General features: G+C 43.1%; 1 protein-coding gene across 5 annotated transcripts in view; it reads right to left on the minus strand.

Moving 5' to 3' along the window:
* Positions 1-18,064, minus strand: part of card19 (caspase recruitment domain family, member 19) — a 131,205-nt gene that overhangs the window by 73,926 nt on the left and 39,215 nt on the right. For 3 of the 5 annotated variants that reach the window (XR_009506771.1, XR_009506769.1, XR_009506770.1), the window contains one exon: positions 6,924-7,083. The exons of the other annotated variants lie outside the window; for them this stretch is intronic. The gene's annotated coding sequence lies outside the window, so the exon portion shown is untranslated. The remainder of the gene's footprint in view (positions 1-6,923; positions 7,084-18,064) is intronic. 5 annotated transcript variants of the gene reach the window in all.

The raw sequence follows: 18,064 nt of genomic DNA on the forward strand, positions 1-18,064 counted from the left end.
CTGAGCACATTGGCATCCTAAGCTTCAGTTTGCATTTTATTTTTCCATCCTCTTCCCCTTCTCCAGGTTGAGGACAGATACAAGCCAGGAGAATGCCAGCTCATATTAGGCCTGGGTATCCTTCACCCCAAAAGCATGAAAAGTGAATTTTCCATTTTCAGGTGCACTGCACCTGTCTGTGTTCCTTTCCTGCTCCCATTAGTCCACCCAAGGTCTCTCACATTCTGTTCACATCTATTGCTGATCCTTCTCATTACCTAGGCCTTACCAACCTCTAACTGGTCCCATCAGTCCCTCAACCCCATACCTATCCCTAAGTTAGGCTTTCCTCTCCTTGGTTCATCTTTTCTGTATCCATTTCCCTACTTCCCACCCCCCGCCCCACCTGGATACACCTGGCCGTCATTACCCACTCCCAACATCTAATTCCACCATCAGCCCAAGTCTCGACTCTCCCCCTCACAACATACTAGCTCCCTTCCCTCTTGCACTCTCAGTCCTGATTTTTGGGCTTGTTAGAAATGCACTGCAATAAGACTATAAGACACAGGATTTGGGACATCGGGCAATAACTTAGAAGATGTAAAGCCATAACTGTAGGCAACACCAATTCTCTCATGGAGGTAAGTTGGCAAAGGTTGTAATTCTGAAAGCTTCTTGAATCAACTAGAAACAGGGTATTTGAGATATGGTGTTCTATAATGAGACAAGATTAATTATTGATCCCCCTGTAAAGTGATCATAATAATATGAATTTCAAATTCAGTTTGAAGGTGAAAATCTGTGAGTTTTACACAAAAATAAAGGCAATTACAAAGGCATGAAAGAAAAGTTAGCTAAGAGAATTGGGCAATGGGATTTAATGTTACACGAGTGTGGCGGTGGACGAACCCAAGTGCAGAACACAGGCAGAGTCAAGAGATGTTATTAACATAGAGAGCATGGAATCAGTATCCAGGAGCAATGCTAGACTTAGAACTGGCAGTCCCAAGAACTATGAAACAAGATTACTCACACCAAAGTCAACCAACAAACTGGAAGCTCCTTGTTGTGGTCACAAGGTTTTTATACTGCATTTGCCGATGGAAAGCAGGTGTGTGTAGTTAGTGGAACCTGGGAGTGATTGGAAACTAAACGAGGTGATTGAGGTCCAATAGCCAGGTGGGTGATTGCCAGAAGGGACCATGACATTTAAAGGTAAGCATAAGCAATGATAGCCATATAAAGAGAGAAAAAGTAGCCATCTACCACAGGACCACAATCTTGTTGTGCCTTAATGACCTGGAGAGCATGTTGGCAAGAGTCAGAGCTTTATGCTTTGGCACTTAGTAGGGTCACCCATGCCAAGCAGGTCGAAGGGTAGAGGCCAGACTAAGAATATCCATTGGTCCTACATGTTTGGGGATTCAGTTCAGGGCTAACAACCCTGACTGGTAAAACAAAATTGTTACAGAAACAGCAATGAAGAATCCTTTTACATCTGAGAATGACAATATTCCTGAGTCTCCATCCGGGACTTGCATGACTGATGGTAGTGAAAACCGAGAGGAAGCTACCGACGTGATGAAGGAAACCCGGAGCTCTGTCAGAGGTGGAGGACCTTCATAGCTGCCCTAAGCACCAACAGTGCAATGGGCAGTAAGGAAGAACAGGATCAAGTTAAAATTTGTCTAAGGCCAGGAGACTTTCATAACATCTAGTTGTCCACGTGACTTGCAGACTTCCTACATGCTGCACTTTACCTGATGTATAATTGTGTGCAACAGGTTCCTGTGTCCTGATGAAGGGTATTCGCCCAAAACGTTGACTCTTTATTCCTTTCCATAGATGGTGCCTGACATGATGAGTTCCACCTGCATTTTGTGTATGTTATTCTGAATTTCCAGAAACTGTAGAAACTCTTGTGTTCCTGATTAACTTTATACTTGATTAGTGCTTTGTTGCTTCAAGCAACATCCTTTCCTTGAACTGAGTCTAATGCCTGTATAGTCTTTGGTGCTGCTACTTAATAAGGCAGACTACCAACAGGACAAACTTCATTAGAGACCGCCATCTCCCAACATCATTAGCCAGCACAATAATTTATCAATAGTCAACTTGCATTAACTTGGTCCTTAAGCATAAACTGAGACTCAGGTTTACTGTAGCATCCCTAAATGATTTAGCTACATGCTACCCAGATGCAGAGCAAAGTGTTGGATTCTAAGTGGCCTCTGAATTGCCCAAACAAGTCATTGTAGCCAGGGGCAATTAGGGATGTATAATAAGTGCAGACTAATCATTTGTGACCATAACATAGGAAAGAACAACATAAATACAAAGTTGTTCAAGTACCTCCACATCCTGTTCAGTAGGCTCAGTAACAGCACATTGAAGATTTTCATATTTTCCCAACATAAACTTTACAGAAGGCTTGGTATATCACGAGCAATCGCTTGTGTGAAGTGAGTAAATCAACCATGAGATTTAACCATGAGTGGGCCCTTTTGGAACTTTTCGGTGGACTTGATTATTGCCTTAAATGGCAGTAATAGTTGACAATGGCCTTAAAGAGAAGCAAAGTTTAAGCGGGGTGTGTGAGTAAACAATGTCAGAGAGGAGAGCCTGAGGCTTGGGCTCAAGAGGCTTTGGCAGGAAGATATTAAGGCTAAGTTTCTTCCTTTCCATGTCTATTAGGCCTAGCTAGAGTAGTGAGAATGGATATAAGTCCAGTGGTGCGTTCTTCAAGTGGGGTCTAGGTCCCAGAACATTGGAGGCTGGTGGCTCTGCTCGAGAAAGCCCTGCTGACATTTTGTTAGCTGTCATCAAAGGTCTTTGAACTGGTCTTTTTGGGCTGTGCAGACAGAGTAAGTGTTGGTGTCAGAGGTCTAAGCTCAGCTGTTGGAGTGCGCCGGTGATAGAGTGGTAAAGCTTTGGCTTAACAACATTAGGCACGAACAGGTGGAGACACAGGTAAGAAGCGGTAAAACTTCTTTTAATACAGGGTTATCAGGATGGAATGTGCTTGCGGTCAGATGTGGGAATTCAGGACACCTGGTGGTTTCCGTGATGACTGCATCTGTGGGAAATGCACCCACTTCGGTGCCTGACTGTCCGGGTCAAGGAGTTGAAACTGGGGTTGGATGCACTCAGGATCATTCGGGAGGGTAAAGATATTATAGACGAGACGTTTGAAGAGGTGGTCACACCCAGAGTACAGGCATTGGGCAGTAGATGGGTGACCACCAGGAGAGGTAAGGGGATTAAGAAGTCAGTGCAGGGTTTCCCTGTGGCCATTCCCCTCAGCAACAAGTATACCTCTTTGGGTATTGTCGGAGGGAAAGGGGTTGACCCATCGGGGCACGGCAGCAGCTGCCAGTCGAGTGGTACTGTGGCCGGCTCTGAGGCTCCACACAGAAGGGTGAAGTCGGGCAGTGCAGTAGTTACAGGGGAATCAGTAGTTAGAGAGGCAGAAAGGAGATTATGTGACCACAAGAGATGGTGTGTTGCCTCCTTGGTGCTAGGGTCCATGATGTATCGGAGCAACTGCAGGATGTTTTCAAGGGGGAGGGGGAACAGCCAGAGGTCATGGTGCAATTGGCACCAATGACATAGGCAGAAAAGGAGTAGAGGTCGCAAACACTGAGTATATAGTTAGAAGAGATGCTGAAGAGAAGGACCTCTAAAGTAATAATCTCCGGATTACTCCCAGTGCAACGGGCTAGTACAGGCAGGAATGGGGTGATAACATGGATGAACGAGTGGCTGAGGAGATGGTGCAGAGGACAGGGTTTCAAGTTCTTGGATCATCAGAACCTTTTCTTGGGAAGGGGTGACCTGCACGAGAGGGACAGATTGCACCTGAACTGGAGGGGATCGAATATCCTGGCCGGGAGGTTTACTGTTGCTACTCGGGAGAGTTCAAACTTAGTTTTGCAGGGGCTGGGAACCAGAGCCCCAGGTCAGTAAGGGAAGGATTGGACTGGAAGGTAGATGATAGGGAAAGTATTAAATGGCAAAATTGAAATAACAGGGAGGATGGGTCACATAGTTTGAAGTGTGTCTAATTTAATGCTAGGAGTACTATGAGTAAAGGTGATGAAGTTAGAGCATGGATCAGTACATGGAACTACAATGTTGTAGCCATTGGTTGAGAGAGGGGGCAGGAATACGTGACTAATGTACAAGGTTTTTAAAGTTTTAGAAAAGGTGGAGGAGGTGGGGGGGGAGGGGTGGAGTTGTCCTATTAATCAGGGACAATATCACAGCTACACTCAGAGGAGACATAATGGAAGGTCAGACACTGAGTCCATTTCAGTAGAACTCAGGAATAGGAAGGGTGCAATCACTCTGTTTGGATTTTACTACAGACTCCCTAATAGCCACCGGGACATTGAGGAACAGATAGGTAATCAGATTAATGAAATGTATAAAAATAGCATCGTTGTTGTCTTGGGGGATTTCAACTTCCCTAGTATAAAACTGAGACCTTCTTAGTGCAAGGGGTGTAGATGGGGCAGAATTTGTTAAGTGTATCCAGGAAGGTTTCTTCAATTAGTATGTGGATGGTCCAACGAGAGTGGTGGCTGTACCGGACCTGGTGTTGGGTAATAAGCCTGGCCAGGTGACTGACCTTTCAGTGTGTGAGCAGTAAGAGATCAGAGACCACAACTCCTTAACTTTCAGGATAGCTATAGATAATGATAGGTGTGGCCCTAGTGGCAGAGTTTTCAATTGTAGTCAAGCAAGTCACTAGGTCATTAGCTAGAAACTAAGTAGTGTTAAGTGGGAACAGTTTTTGTTCTGGCAAGTCCACATCAGACATGTAGAGGGTGTTTAACCATCAATTGCACAGAGTACAAGAAAGGTATGTTCCTGTTAAAAGGAAGGACAGGGATGGAAAGATAAGAGAACTTTGGATGTCCAAAGTGGTGATGAATTTAGTCAAGAATAAAAATGGAAAGTATGTAAAGCTTCGGAAGTGAGGAGTATACAGAAGTCAGAAAAGAGCTAAAGAAGTCAATTCGGAAAGCCAAGAAGGGCCAGGGAATCCCAAGGCATTCTATAAATACATCAAGAGCAAGAGCATAACTGGAGCGAGAGCAAGGATAAAGGGGGGAACATTTGCTTGGATGCAGAGAATGTGAGTGAGGCACTTAATGAGTACTTTGCCTCAGTATTTACCAAAGAAGAGAATATGGAGGACCAGGAGATCAGTGTTAAGTGTATAAATATGTTGGGGTGCTTGGAGGTCAAGGAGGAGGAAGTGTTGGGCCTCTAAATGAGTATTAAGCTCAATAGGTCCCCAGGGCTTGATGGGATTTACCCCAGGTTATTGAAGGAGGCAAGAGACGAGATTGCTAGACCCTTGACCAATACCTTCATGCACTCTCTAGGCACAGGAGACATCCAGGAGGAGGCAGGTTTGATTTTGTCATGAAAAAAAAATTGGATAGGTATATGGACAGGAAAGGAATGGAGGGTTATGGGCTGAGTGCAGGTAAGTGGGACTAGGTGAGAGTAAGCGTTCGGCACGGACTAGAAGGGCCAAGATGGCCCTTTTCCATGCTGTAATTGTTATATGGTTATAATATTGTACCACTATTTAAGAAGGGAATCAGGGAAAATCGTGGGAACCATAGAGTGGTGAGTTTCACATCAGTTGTAAGGAATTGGCTGGAGAAAATTCTTAGGGATAGGATGTATGAGCTTTTAGAAACCCTTGGCCTAATTAGGGAGAGCTGGCCTGGCTTTGTGCGAAGTCATGTCTTACCAACTTGACTGAGTTTTTTGACAAGGTAATGAGAGAGATTGATGAAGATTGGGGGCAGTGGATGTTGCCTACATGGATTTTAGTAAGCTGTTTGACAAAGTCCCTCACAGGAGACTCATCCAGAAGGTTAAGATGCATTGGGTCCACAGTTGGATTGGCTGTTTGAATTCGGAACAGGCTTGCACATTGAAAACAGAGGGTAGTGGTTAAAGGGATTTATTCAAGCTGGAGGTCTGTAATTAGTGGTGTTCCACAGGGATCTGTGTTACGATCACTGTTGTCTGTGGTATATATAAATGACCTGGTTGAAAATGTAGATGGGTGGATTAGTAAATTTGCGAATCACCCCACTATAGGAAGGATGCTGAGGTTTAGGAAAGGGTGCAGAAGAGGTTTACTAGAATGCTCCCTCATTTAGAGGACATGTGCTATCATGAGAAGCTGGATAAACTTGGGTTGTTTTCTCTGGAGCGGCCGAGGCTGAGGGGAGATCTGATGATTATGAGAGGCATACATAGAGTAGATAGGCAATACCTGTTTCCCAGGGTTGAGATGTCTAATACCAGAGGGCATGCATTGAAGGTGCGAGGGAGTAGGCTCAAAGGGGATGTGAGGGATAAGTGTTTTACTCACAGAGTGGTGGATGTTTGAAATCTGCTGCCTGGTAAGGTGTTAGAGGCAAATACATTAGAGACTTTTAGATAGGCACATGAATCTGAGGAAGATGGAGGGATATGGACATGGTGTAGGTAGGAAGGATTAGTGTCTGGGTGTTTTTCGATTTGCTTTTAAGCTAGTTCAGCACAACATTGTGGGCCGAAGGGCCTGTTCCCGTGCTGTACTGTTCTATGTTCTGGCTCTGATGATCAGAGACATTTAATAAGAGTTCAAAAGATTCCTAATAAGAAGTCCAAATTGTTCTTTTAACTAACATTTAATTAAACACACACTTCAGTGATGGGAAACAAGATTGAGAAGAACTTATAAAGCAGCAGTACAGATGGATTGGTGTAGTGTCTTGCACAAGCCTCATCATATTTTGCAGCTACCTGGCAGTTCTTTGTAGAACGTTCGCTATGAAGCTGAACAATAGTGCCCAATCACTCTTTACCTTCTGCAGCAATGCCACACATTTTATTAAGCTTTGCGTATTACTGATTTATTTGCCTACCTGGTGAGTCAGAGGCATTTGATGTCAATTACTGTGGCTAGATTGGCACTGTGCCACTGGGGCCACTCACTGCGACTCCGGGCTGATCTGACAGCAGTGCCTGAACGACAGCATTGGCACTGGTTTGCAGAATGTTTCTTCTTGGGCAACCTCATCCTTGCTGAAACACATTTTTCAAAAACGTCAGCTGTTATTGACGTTGAACTCGCAACCGAAAGTTGGCATTTTTTGAGGTTGGACAAGAATGTCAGAGCAGATTCCTGAAAACGTGACGCATGGTTGGAAAAATGTAGACCAGAAACACACAAATAGGAAAACTTGATTAATCCTTTCTACTGGTAATGGAAATATTAGTACTAATAATATTTGAATACTTGCAAATAAATTTCCTAGTGGATCAGTTGGATTATCCACAGCATACAAATTATGATGGTCCAAATTCTTTACATTTTACTCAACAAACTGACTTTGATTTTATACTATCAAATGGCCATAACACCCTCAGTGGATCGATTTGATGCAGGCCTTGAGTGTGATCACTATAGAAGTCACAAACTGGGAGGTAGTTTCTATGGTCACTACAGAAGAGACAAACTGAAAGATAGTTTTTGGTAACACTGGGTTTCAATAGAATTTAGAGGAAGTTCCAGAGTTGGAAAGCATCCTCAGATGAGTTTGAGAGTAAATTTTGGTAGATTTTTTTTTAATCCTTCATTATCTTCTTATCCCTTCTCACTTTTAGATTGACTTTGGAGTAGGTTGAAAGGTCAACATGGCATCACAGGCCAAGAGGCCTGTACTGTGCTGTACTCTTCTGTACTCTGTGATCTTTCACCTTTCAGCTGGTGAGAATCTATCACACATTTCAAGATCAGAATCTTGTTGGTGTCATTGAAACTGAGATGGAAAATAATTGCGGCTGACTTCTCAAACCAACTTTTTGCCAGCAACCACTGATAAAGCTGCAGGTATTCCCCGCACCATGATTTACTTTTGGAACACTTGGCTACAGCCTGCGTACCTCCCTCATCTGCATTATACGCCTGATTGGAATTGGAGAAGCGAAGATGCAATAGCAGCGTTCTGACATCGTCTGCCTTATACATGGCCAGCATATAACTGGGAAACATAGCACTCTGGTTTGTTTAAAAAATACAGGCCACTTATTCTGTATTTGAACAGTGCTTCAAATAACAAACACACAACTCTTTGGTCTACTGCCAAGAAAACTGCAGATATCCATTTAACCTTGCTCCAAAAAAAGCATAAACATTTCATTGCAGGCTGACGCATGGGAAGTGGCCATTTTAAGTGAAAACTGCAGATCTTTCCTTCCAGGGATAAGTGCATTGCCATCTATCCTTACTAATTATATAGATGAAAAAGTGGTTGTTTTGCAATGTGCGTGGAATACTATTAGTACTTAGGTCTTCCTGAACGTTGCACAGGCTTAACCAACACCACAAAATTCATTGTAAGCAGCATCAGTTATAGGAAATCTTTTTTAAACCTAGTCCACCTTCAGTTTTAGAGTTGATTTGTCGCTTGAAGTTGTCTGCCATTTGTAAACTATTAATGATCACCTTTTGAAAGTTTCAATTGGTTGGTACAACATAAAATACTAAGAACTGCAATACGTTATATGTAAGTTTCATTATTCAAAGGTTTTCATTTTACACATTAGGTTGAGAAGACAGTGGTAATACTTTCAAAGCAACTGACCTAATAGTTCCCTGCATTTAGTACAGAGCTATAAATGGTATCCAATTAATTTGTAACATCTGACAACTAGAATGGATTTTTAAAAAATACATGAAAAGCAGAAGTTTACATGAAGGGTGATCGTTACGAAGTTGTATAAAATTAGATGCTTTCTTTATGCACGGAGAGTCGGTACTTGCTCTAGTTCCACTGCAATTACTGTACAACAAAACAACCATATCAGCTGCCATGAAGCACATAGAACATAGTACAGTGCAGCACAGGGACAGGCTCAATGGCGTCTACAGTATGTCAGTGTAGACCACAATGCCAATCCAAACTAATCCCATCTGTAAGCACAAGGTCCATTCCCCACCCCCATCCCCTGTTTATATGCCTGTCTATATGGCACGTAAAAATCTCTATTGTGTCTGCCTGCTCCATGGTCCCCAGGCTATTCCATGCACCTTTCACACTGTAAAGAAAAATTGCCTTGTAAATCTCTTTAAAGCTTTCTGTCTCTTGCCATAAAGTTATGCCCTCTAGTGTTTAACATTGCCAATCCAGGAAGAAACAAATCCTTTCTTAATGCTCTAATCCAGGAGGCAGCCTGGCGAGCATCTTCTGTGTCCTCTCTGAAGCCTCGGCGTCCTTGCTGTAACGCTGTGGATCAGAACACCGAAAGCGGCCTGTCTGAAGTTGACTTCCCAACTTTTATACTCAATGCCCCAACTGATGAAGATAAGTGTGACACCCACCATCTTTACCACTGTATCTACCTGTTATGCCCCAAGATCCCTCTGCAGACCAATGTTACTAAGGATCCTGCCATTTACTGTACACTTCCTTCTTATATTTGACCTCCCAGAATACACTTGTCCAGGTTAAGCTCCATCTGCCATTTCTCTAGCCATATTTCCAAAGGATCGATATCCTGCTGACTCCTGTGACATAGCAACCCTAACTATCCACACCTCCACTATCTGCATATTTACTAATCAGCCCACCAACATTTTCATCCAAATCATTTATATATATCAAGTTTATTGTCATCTGCCCGTACATATATACAACCAAACGAAACAATGTTTCTCTGGACCACAGTTCCCCCGCAAAACTTACATCACACTCAGCACATAAACTGAAATAGTATCATAAATAAGTTGATAAATATATTTCAAAATGCATGTATTGCACAGCACAGGTAAGCAGTAAACAGCTCACTGTCCTAGTGAGGAGGCGGCGGTAGTGGCAGAGGATTCATTTAGTCTTGTAGCCTGGGGAAGAAGCTGTTACTCAGTCTGTCAGTCCTAGTCCTGATGCTCCTATATCTCCTTCCTGATGGTGGTGGGTCAAAGAGGTTGTGGGATGGGTGGTGGGAATCCTCAACAACGCTGTAGGCCCTTTGTCTGCAACAGTCCCAGTAAATGTCACAAATAGGGGGAAGGGAGCCCCCGGTGATCCTCTCAACAGCTTTTGCTATCCTCTGTGGGATCCAGCAGTCTGATGCCTTGCAGCTTCCATACCATGCCATGATGCAGCCAGCCAGGATGCTCTTGATGATGCTCCCATGAAGACCTGTTAGAATGGGAGTGGGAAGCTTGAAAGCCTCAATCTCCACAGAAAATATAGACACTGCTGTGCCTATGAACAACAGAGGGCTCAGCACCAATCCTTGCAGAAAACCACAGGTCATAGACCTTCAGTTAGAACAAATCTTCTCCACTACAACTAACTATGGCCAAGGCAATTTTGAATCCAATCCACCAAATCTCCATGAATTGCATGTGTCTTAATCTTCTGGGATCAGCCTACCTGAGAGACCTTGTTGAATGTTTTAATGTTGAAAGTCTCTGCCTTCATTCAATCATCTTCATCACCTCCTCAAAATTCAATCTAGTATGTAAGGCATGACATTCCCTGAGTTAAGCAAAGCTCACTATTCCTTACAAATCTATCTATCGCAGACGTAGGTACATCTTATCGTTGAGAATCCTCGGTAACTTGCCTAATTCTGATGTAAAGGTAACTGGCCTTTTTCTGATTTGTTGCTTTGTTAGCCAGAGGAAGAATATTGGCTATCCCTCAGTCTGTAACTAAATAGAAATCAAAAATCTTCAGTGGACTCTTCTTTTGCTTCTCTATTAACCTAGGATGGATCCCATATGTTCTGGGGGCATCCCCCTTAATGTTCTTCATAAGGTCCAGCATCTCTCTTCCTTGAAATCAGCAACATCCCTCCCTGAACTCACTACCCTCCATTTCCTTCTCCTTGGTGAATACTGATGCAAAGTATTAGTTTAGTACCTTACCAGCTTCCTCTGGTTCCAAGCATAAATTCTCTCCTTTGTCCTCTTCACTCCTTAGTACCCTCTTGCATTTTAATATTTGATAAGTCTTGCGATGATCAATAATCTGACTTGCAAAGACATCTTCTGGCCTCTTTTAGACCTCTTAATTCACTGCTTTTCTGCTATTTCCTTTAAATTCCTCAAAATCCCTGCCCAATTTCAGCTTCCTTAACCTAACCTATGCTTCATTTTACTTTATGACGAAGTTTGCAATGTCCCTCACCTCTAGATTCCCGAACCTTGACAACCTCGTCTTTCTTCCTCACAGGAACATTTTGGTCCTGGATTCTGACAAACCGACCTTTGAACAGCCTCCCTAAATGCCATATGTGAACTTACCAATTAACAGCTGTTCCCAATCTACTCTGCCCAGTTCCGGCCTTAAGCAGTCGTAATGACCCTTTCCCCAGTTTAGAACTTCCCTCAAATTCCAGTCTTATCCTATCATGGCTACAGCATTTGAAACATTATGGTGTTATGATCAAAATATTCTCCCACTAAAACACTGACCACCAGTCCAGACTGATTTTCCAGTGCAAGATCTACTATGGACCCTGGCCTTGTTGGACTATCTACATATTGTCAATAACAATCAATTTAAATAACTCTAATACACCCAATTCTGAGATGCTATGGAAATATTTTCCACACTAAACATGCTGCCCCAATAATTTGTTAAAATTAGCCTCTTTTGCAGCATTATTCTTATTTTACCTGTCTGGCTTGGAGGGACAAAAGAAAGCTTTAGTGAATAAAACTTGTTTCACCTCCTTGTGTCAACTGCTCAGAAGGTGGGGATAAGAGATTGCATTTCTCTGTTTTAGAGCTCTGTGTCTGAGAAATACGTTGCAAAGATTTATGGTTCAATTAGTAATAACGTTCGTTGTATGTTCGTTTAAAGGATGTGGGCCTTGCAGACTGAGCCAGCACTGAATTACCCTTCCCCAGTTCCACTTGAAAAGGTATTAGTGAGCTGTCTGCTTGGACCACTGGAGTGTCTGAAGTGGGGTACACCACAACGTCCTCCAAGAGGACCACAGCCTTGTTGTTACTTTTGCGGCTCGCGTGCCTCAATGACCCAAAGAGCTATGTAGCTGGAGTCAGGGCTTTATGCTTTGGCCCTTGGTAGGGTCACCCATGCCAAACAGGTCAAAGGGTAGAGGTCAGTGGTCCACCGGTCCTCCAGGTTCGGGGGTTCAGCTCAGGGCTAACAACCCTGGCCGGCCAAACAAGAGTTGTTATGGAGACAGCAGTGAAGAATCCTCCTACGTCTGCATGTGAGACGTTATTCCTGAGTCTTGATCTGGGATTTGTGTGAAAGCCGAGAGGAAGCTACTGACATGATGAAGGAAGCCCTGGACACCACCAGAGGTAGTGGACCTCCATTGCCAGTGGTGTAATGGGCAGTAAGCAAAATCACAATGTGCTTTACAGGAGATTTTGATCCAGTGACAGTGAGTGATTTATTTTCACATCAGGATGATGTATGTGGGGGATAACATCCAGTTGGTGGTGCTCTTGTGCATTTCAAGATTGTTTATTGACATTCATCAGTACATGAGCTTAAAGGAGAACAAAATGATTGTTACTCTGGATCAGATTGTCCTTCTAGATGCCAACAGGTGCTGCTTAAGGAATCTTGGTGAGTTGTCGTGAGTATCCTTTAAACGGTACAAGTGTGGTGGAATGAGTGAGTGAACGGTTGTGGGTGATGTGCCCATCACACAGGTTTCCTTGTGCCGCATGGTGTCAAGCTTCTTCAAGTTCAAATAGGTCAATTTAACATCAGAGAATGGATACGGTATACAACTTGAAACTCTTCACAAACATTCACAAAACAACAAGCCCCACAGAGCCCCAAAGACCCCTCCCCCTCCCATTGCAAAAGCAGCATCTGAAGCATCAACCCTCGCCCCCCCCCGACTTGCTCCAGCAAAAGCACCGACCTCCCCCCCTCCCCCGCACCTCACCATGCAAGCAATTTCGAAAGCCCCCCTAAGAGAGCTTCATCCAGAGTCCACCTACAGTTCATAACCTAACCCCTCGGTATTTCAGACAGGCTCTCTCGCTCGCTGTTCCGACGGTACTCCAAGCCCCCCGTCAAGCTCTCAGCCTCCATCAAGAGAGAGAGTACGGAGGCCTTCTTCCCTCAACAGCGCACGACACCTGTTGTCCCGATGTTTTGGTCTCCTATGACGCTTCAGTCGGTGAGATCAGCAAGCAACCGGCTGAGCTACGGGCCCGCCCCGCAAAGGCGCGTATCTTCCAGGCCATTCCTGGAGACCGTGAGTACTGATGAAGCTGCGTTCGCCCAAACAAGAGGAGAGTATTGTTTGGTACCGGTGTTTAATGCCGTCTCATTTTCAGGCAATAGAGGTTCCAAATGAGCTTGCACTAATCCACTGAAATTGATCATTTACAATCAATTTAATATTCTGATAAAGCATCACGTACGTATGCAATCTCCATGCACAAATCATGGCTGTGGGGGAGATACTCTGCACAGTCTGTTTGCCTGTTCCACAGAGGACAGAGAGATGTTAAATAATCTGTGCAATGTTGTTCATTAAGTATTGGCTAGGTTGTTGCTGTAAATCCTGCTAAAAAGGTATGATTATACTGTTCACTCAGTGTGGCTCTACATATAATTAGCAATGTAGTGTCACACTGAGTGAGTTCAATATATAGAACAATGTTTTATCAGAATTGAATATTCATTCATTTAAATACTGTACGCAGTTTTCAAATAGCCTTAATTGCAGTGTGCGAACAGTCCTATCTGACGCAGTGTGAGCGATATATTAGGCACAGAGTCTGGATTTTTGGATCTACCTATAACGCTTATTACAAGCTATGGCTTGGAAGAAGCCTAATTTTCTAAAATCTTTTTAGGTGAAAGCAAAACAACTTCTGTTGAGAATGGGTTGGATCTTGAGCCAACGGTTCCACAGGCAACCAGAGATAGCAACTGTTTACGCCTCAGTAACTTTCAGAGCTCTGTGCCCATGTTGCTAAATGTAGGAGTCTGTAACCGTCTGAGGGTGGCTTTGCTGGCTACACCGGGCCCACCCTCCTGCCTCTCAGTTTTACATGCTGAGCACCGATGGATATCCTCATGCATTTAAATGGGGTCACCAACCCAGTGGTTACTGCTGCTTCACCTTTGGATTTTTAATTATTTGTTAATGTTTGACGTGTTTTAGTTACATCTTTTAAATATTTAACACTTTGTTTATATCACGTTGGACAGCTGCAAAATGCCTTTATCAGAAGCACTTAAGGCCAGCACATTGTGAAAATCTCTTTCGGGCATTTTGGGGGTGGGTCATCGGGACGTGATGCTTGAGGCATTCCTCACTCAGGGCCTGCCCCTCCGCGGGATACCCCAGCCTGACAACAGCCCTCTTACCTGGATGAGAAGAAGGCAAGTGGTGAGTGTGGTGAACGACATGTACCTGTCTGGACACGCCCCCTGCTGACTGCTCCTGTGGCTCCTCCCACTGACCGTGGCTCCTCCCACAGACCCCGGTATAAAGGCGATCGAGGCCTGAGCCCGGCCTCTCAGGCTCCAGGATGTAGTATGGTGGTCACTCACTGCTTGTTCCTTCTTCCAGTCAATAAAAGCCGATATCTCGCCTTACGTCTCACAGTGAGTTATTGATGGTGCATCAGTGAGACCAAGCGGTAGGCTGATGGAGGACCAAATAGCCCAAAGTCTTTCAGGTACTTCACGGCTTATGAATTCTTTTTGAAAAATACTTATTTATTCATCTACAGTGCAGAATAGGCCCTTCCAGTCCTTTGAGCTGCACTGACCAGCAAACCTCCGACTTAATCCTTGCTTAATCATGGCACAATTTACAATGACCAATTAACCTTCCAGCCAATACGTCTTTGGACTGTGGGAGGAAACCGGAGCACCCGGAGGAAATCCATGTGGTCATGGGGAGAACATACAAACTTCTTGCAGACAGTGGCAGGAATTGAACCTGGATCACTGGTACGGTAAGACGTTGTGCTAACCACTACACTACCATTCCACCCCCAAGTGTCCATGTTGCAACATGGAACATTTTGTTTGTTTACTATAAATGTTATAAATGGATTGTTTTAAAATAAGGTGGTTATACAGCCCTTGTTGTGTGCAACATTAGCAATTTCTTTAAAATAAATCTGAAGTAGAGAAAAAAAAATAAAACTCAGAACAGAGCAATATATAGCCAAATAAATAATCATTTAGAACCATAGAACACTACGGCACAGTACAGGACCTTCAGCCCTCCATATTGTGCCGACCCATATAATCCTTAAAAAAAAGTACTAAACCCACACTACCCCATAACCCTCCATTTTTCTTTCGTCCATGTGCCTGTCTGAGAGGCTTTTAAATACCCTAATGTTTTAGCCTCCACCACCATCCCTGACAAGTCATTCCAGGCACTCGGTGCCCTGGGAAACAGGTACTGACTATCCATCCTATCTATGCCTCTCATAATCTTGTAGACTTCTATCAAGTCCCCTCTCATTCTTCTACACTCCAAAGAGAAAAGTCCCAGCTCTGCTAACCTTGCTTCGTATGACTTGTTCTCCAATCCAGGCACATCCTGATAAATCTCCTCTGCACCCTCTCCATAGCTTCCACATCCTTCCTATAATGAGGTGACCAGAATTGAACACAATAATTTTTAGTGATTCGATATTCGATATTGTCATTTAAGGTAAAATTGGATAGGTATATGGACAGGAAAGGAATGGAGGTTTAAGGGCTGAGTGCAGGTCAGTGGGACTAGGTGAGAGTAAGCATTCGGCATGGACTAGAAGGGCCGAGATGGCCTGTTTCCGTGCTGTAATTGTTATATGGTTATTTGGTTAATAGGATTTCAAGAAGACTCCTTTAGATTGTAAAGAAAAATCTATTACTTTTTTTTTTGGTGTATCTCTGCAACTCTTATCTATAATGCAAAGTAAGTAAGTATTAATGTATAATGTTTTCTGGTTCTAGAAGCAGACAGTTATGATAACCATTAATTACAGTGCAGAGTGTGTCATCTTCACATCAGTTTTCCACCACCTGGTGCGAGACCGTATGTAAAAGATATTCTGCGGTAAATATGTGACGGTGGTGTACTTTAACAATAACGTACACTTACATTTTGTTAGTGAATGTGGAGCCTGCAGGGCTGATGCTCAGTGCTCCAGTGTTAACTATGTGTCAAGCCAAGCTGACAGGGCACCACCTTAACATGAGATTTCACAAATAAAATGGAGAAGTAGTTGGGCATGTTCTCTCATCAAAGGCTACAAATGTCAAGTTTCCTGTAATTGTGTTGGGGATCACAGCTTGTTCTAACTGTGAGAAACCTGTCCTGGTATAACACTGTACATTTTGGTAGATGGAATTAAATTGTAGAGGATTTTCTAAACAGGGAACAAATTCAGAAATCGGAGGTGGGAGTCCAAGCGCAGGATTCCTTAAAGGTTAACTTGCAGGTTGAGTCCATAGTAAGGAAAACAAATGCAGTGTTAGTGTTCATTTTCAGAGGAATAGAATATAAAAATAAGGATGTAATGCTAAGGCTTTGTAAGGCATTGGTCAGAACACAATGTGAGTATTGTGTGTGGGCAGTTTTGGGCCCCATATCTAAAAAAAGATGTGCTGGCATTGGAGAGGATCCAGAGAACATTCACAAGAATAATCAGAGGAATGAAAGGGTTCATGTATGAGGCGCGTTTGATGGCTCTGTGCCTGTATTCACTGGAATTTAGAAGAATGAGGGAGGATCTCATTGAGCCTATCAAATATTGAAAGGCCTGGATGGAGTGAACGTTGAGAGGATGTTTCCAATAATGGGAGAGTCTAGGACCAGAGAGCATAGCCTCAGAATTCAAGAGCATCCCCTTAAAACAGAGATGAGGAGAGATTTCTTTAGCCAGAGGCTGGTGAATCTGTGGAATTCATTGCCACAGGCGGCTGTGAAGTGCAAGACGTTGGGCACATTAATGTGGAGGCTGATGTGTGTGGTGTTAATGTTGTTTCCAGGTCTGACGTTTGAGTCTGATTCAGTTGATTGGCTTTGCTTGTCCATTTCAGCTCAGAGTCAACCTGGCACAGTCAGGGCAGCAGATTTCTGAATCAGAATAAGAATCGGGTTTAATATCACCGGACTATGTAGTGAAATTTGTTAACTTAGCGACACCATTACAATACGATTCATGGTAAAAATAAATAAGTATAATATAAATATAAATAAATAAGTAAATCAATTACAGTAAGCATATACTGTGTGTGTGTGTGTATATATATATATATATATATATATATATATACACACACACACACACACACACATATATATATATATATATATATATATATATATATATATATATATATATATATATATATATATATATATATATACACACACACACACACATATATATATATATATATATATATATATATACACACACACACACACACACACACACACACACACACCCCTATATACATTTATTTATTTATTGAATAATTCAATTAAAAATAGTGCAAAAACAGAAATAATATTAAAAAGTGAAGTCATGTACATGGGTTCAATGTCCATTCATGAATTGAATGGCAGAGGTGAAGAAGCTGTTCCTGAATTGCTGAGGAGTGTGCGCCTTCAGGCTTCTCTACCTGCCTCCTGACAATAACAATGAGAAGAGGCCATGTCCCGAGTGATGGGAGTCCTTAATAATGGACGTCATCTTTCTGAGGCACCACTCCTTGAAGATGTCAAGTCTTGGATACTACGGACGCTAGTACTCGTGATGGAGTTGTCTAATTTTACAACTTTCTCTAGCTTCTTTCGATCCTGTGCAGTACCACGCCCCCCCCCCCCCAACACACCAGAGAGCGATGCAGCTTGCTCTCCAACGTACATCTGTGCAAGGTTTTGAGTGTTTTAGGTGACAAACCAAATCTCCTCAAACTCCTAATGAAATAGAGTTGCTCTCTTGCTGCCTTTATAGCTGCACCGATATGTTGGGACCAGGTTAGACCCTCCGAGATCTTGACACCCAGGAACTTGAAGCTGCTCACTCTCT

Source organism: Hypanus sabinus, chromosome 19 (assembly GCF_030144855.1).
Source record: "Hypanus sabinus isolate sHypSab1 chromosome 19, sHypSab1.hap1, whole genome shotgun sequence".
Lineage (NCBI taxonomy): Eukaryota > Metazoa > Chordata > Chondrichthyes > Myliobatiformes > Dasyatidae > Hypanus > Hypanus sabinus.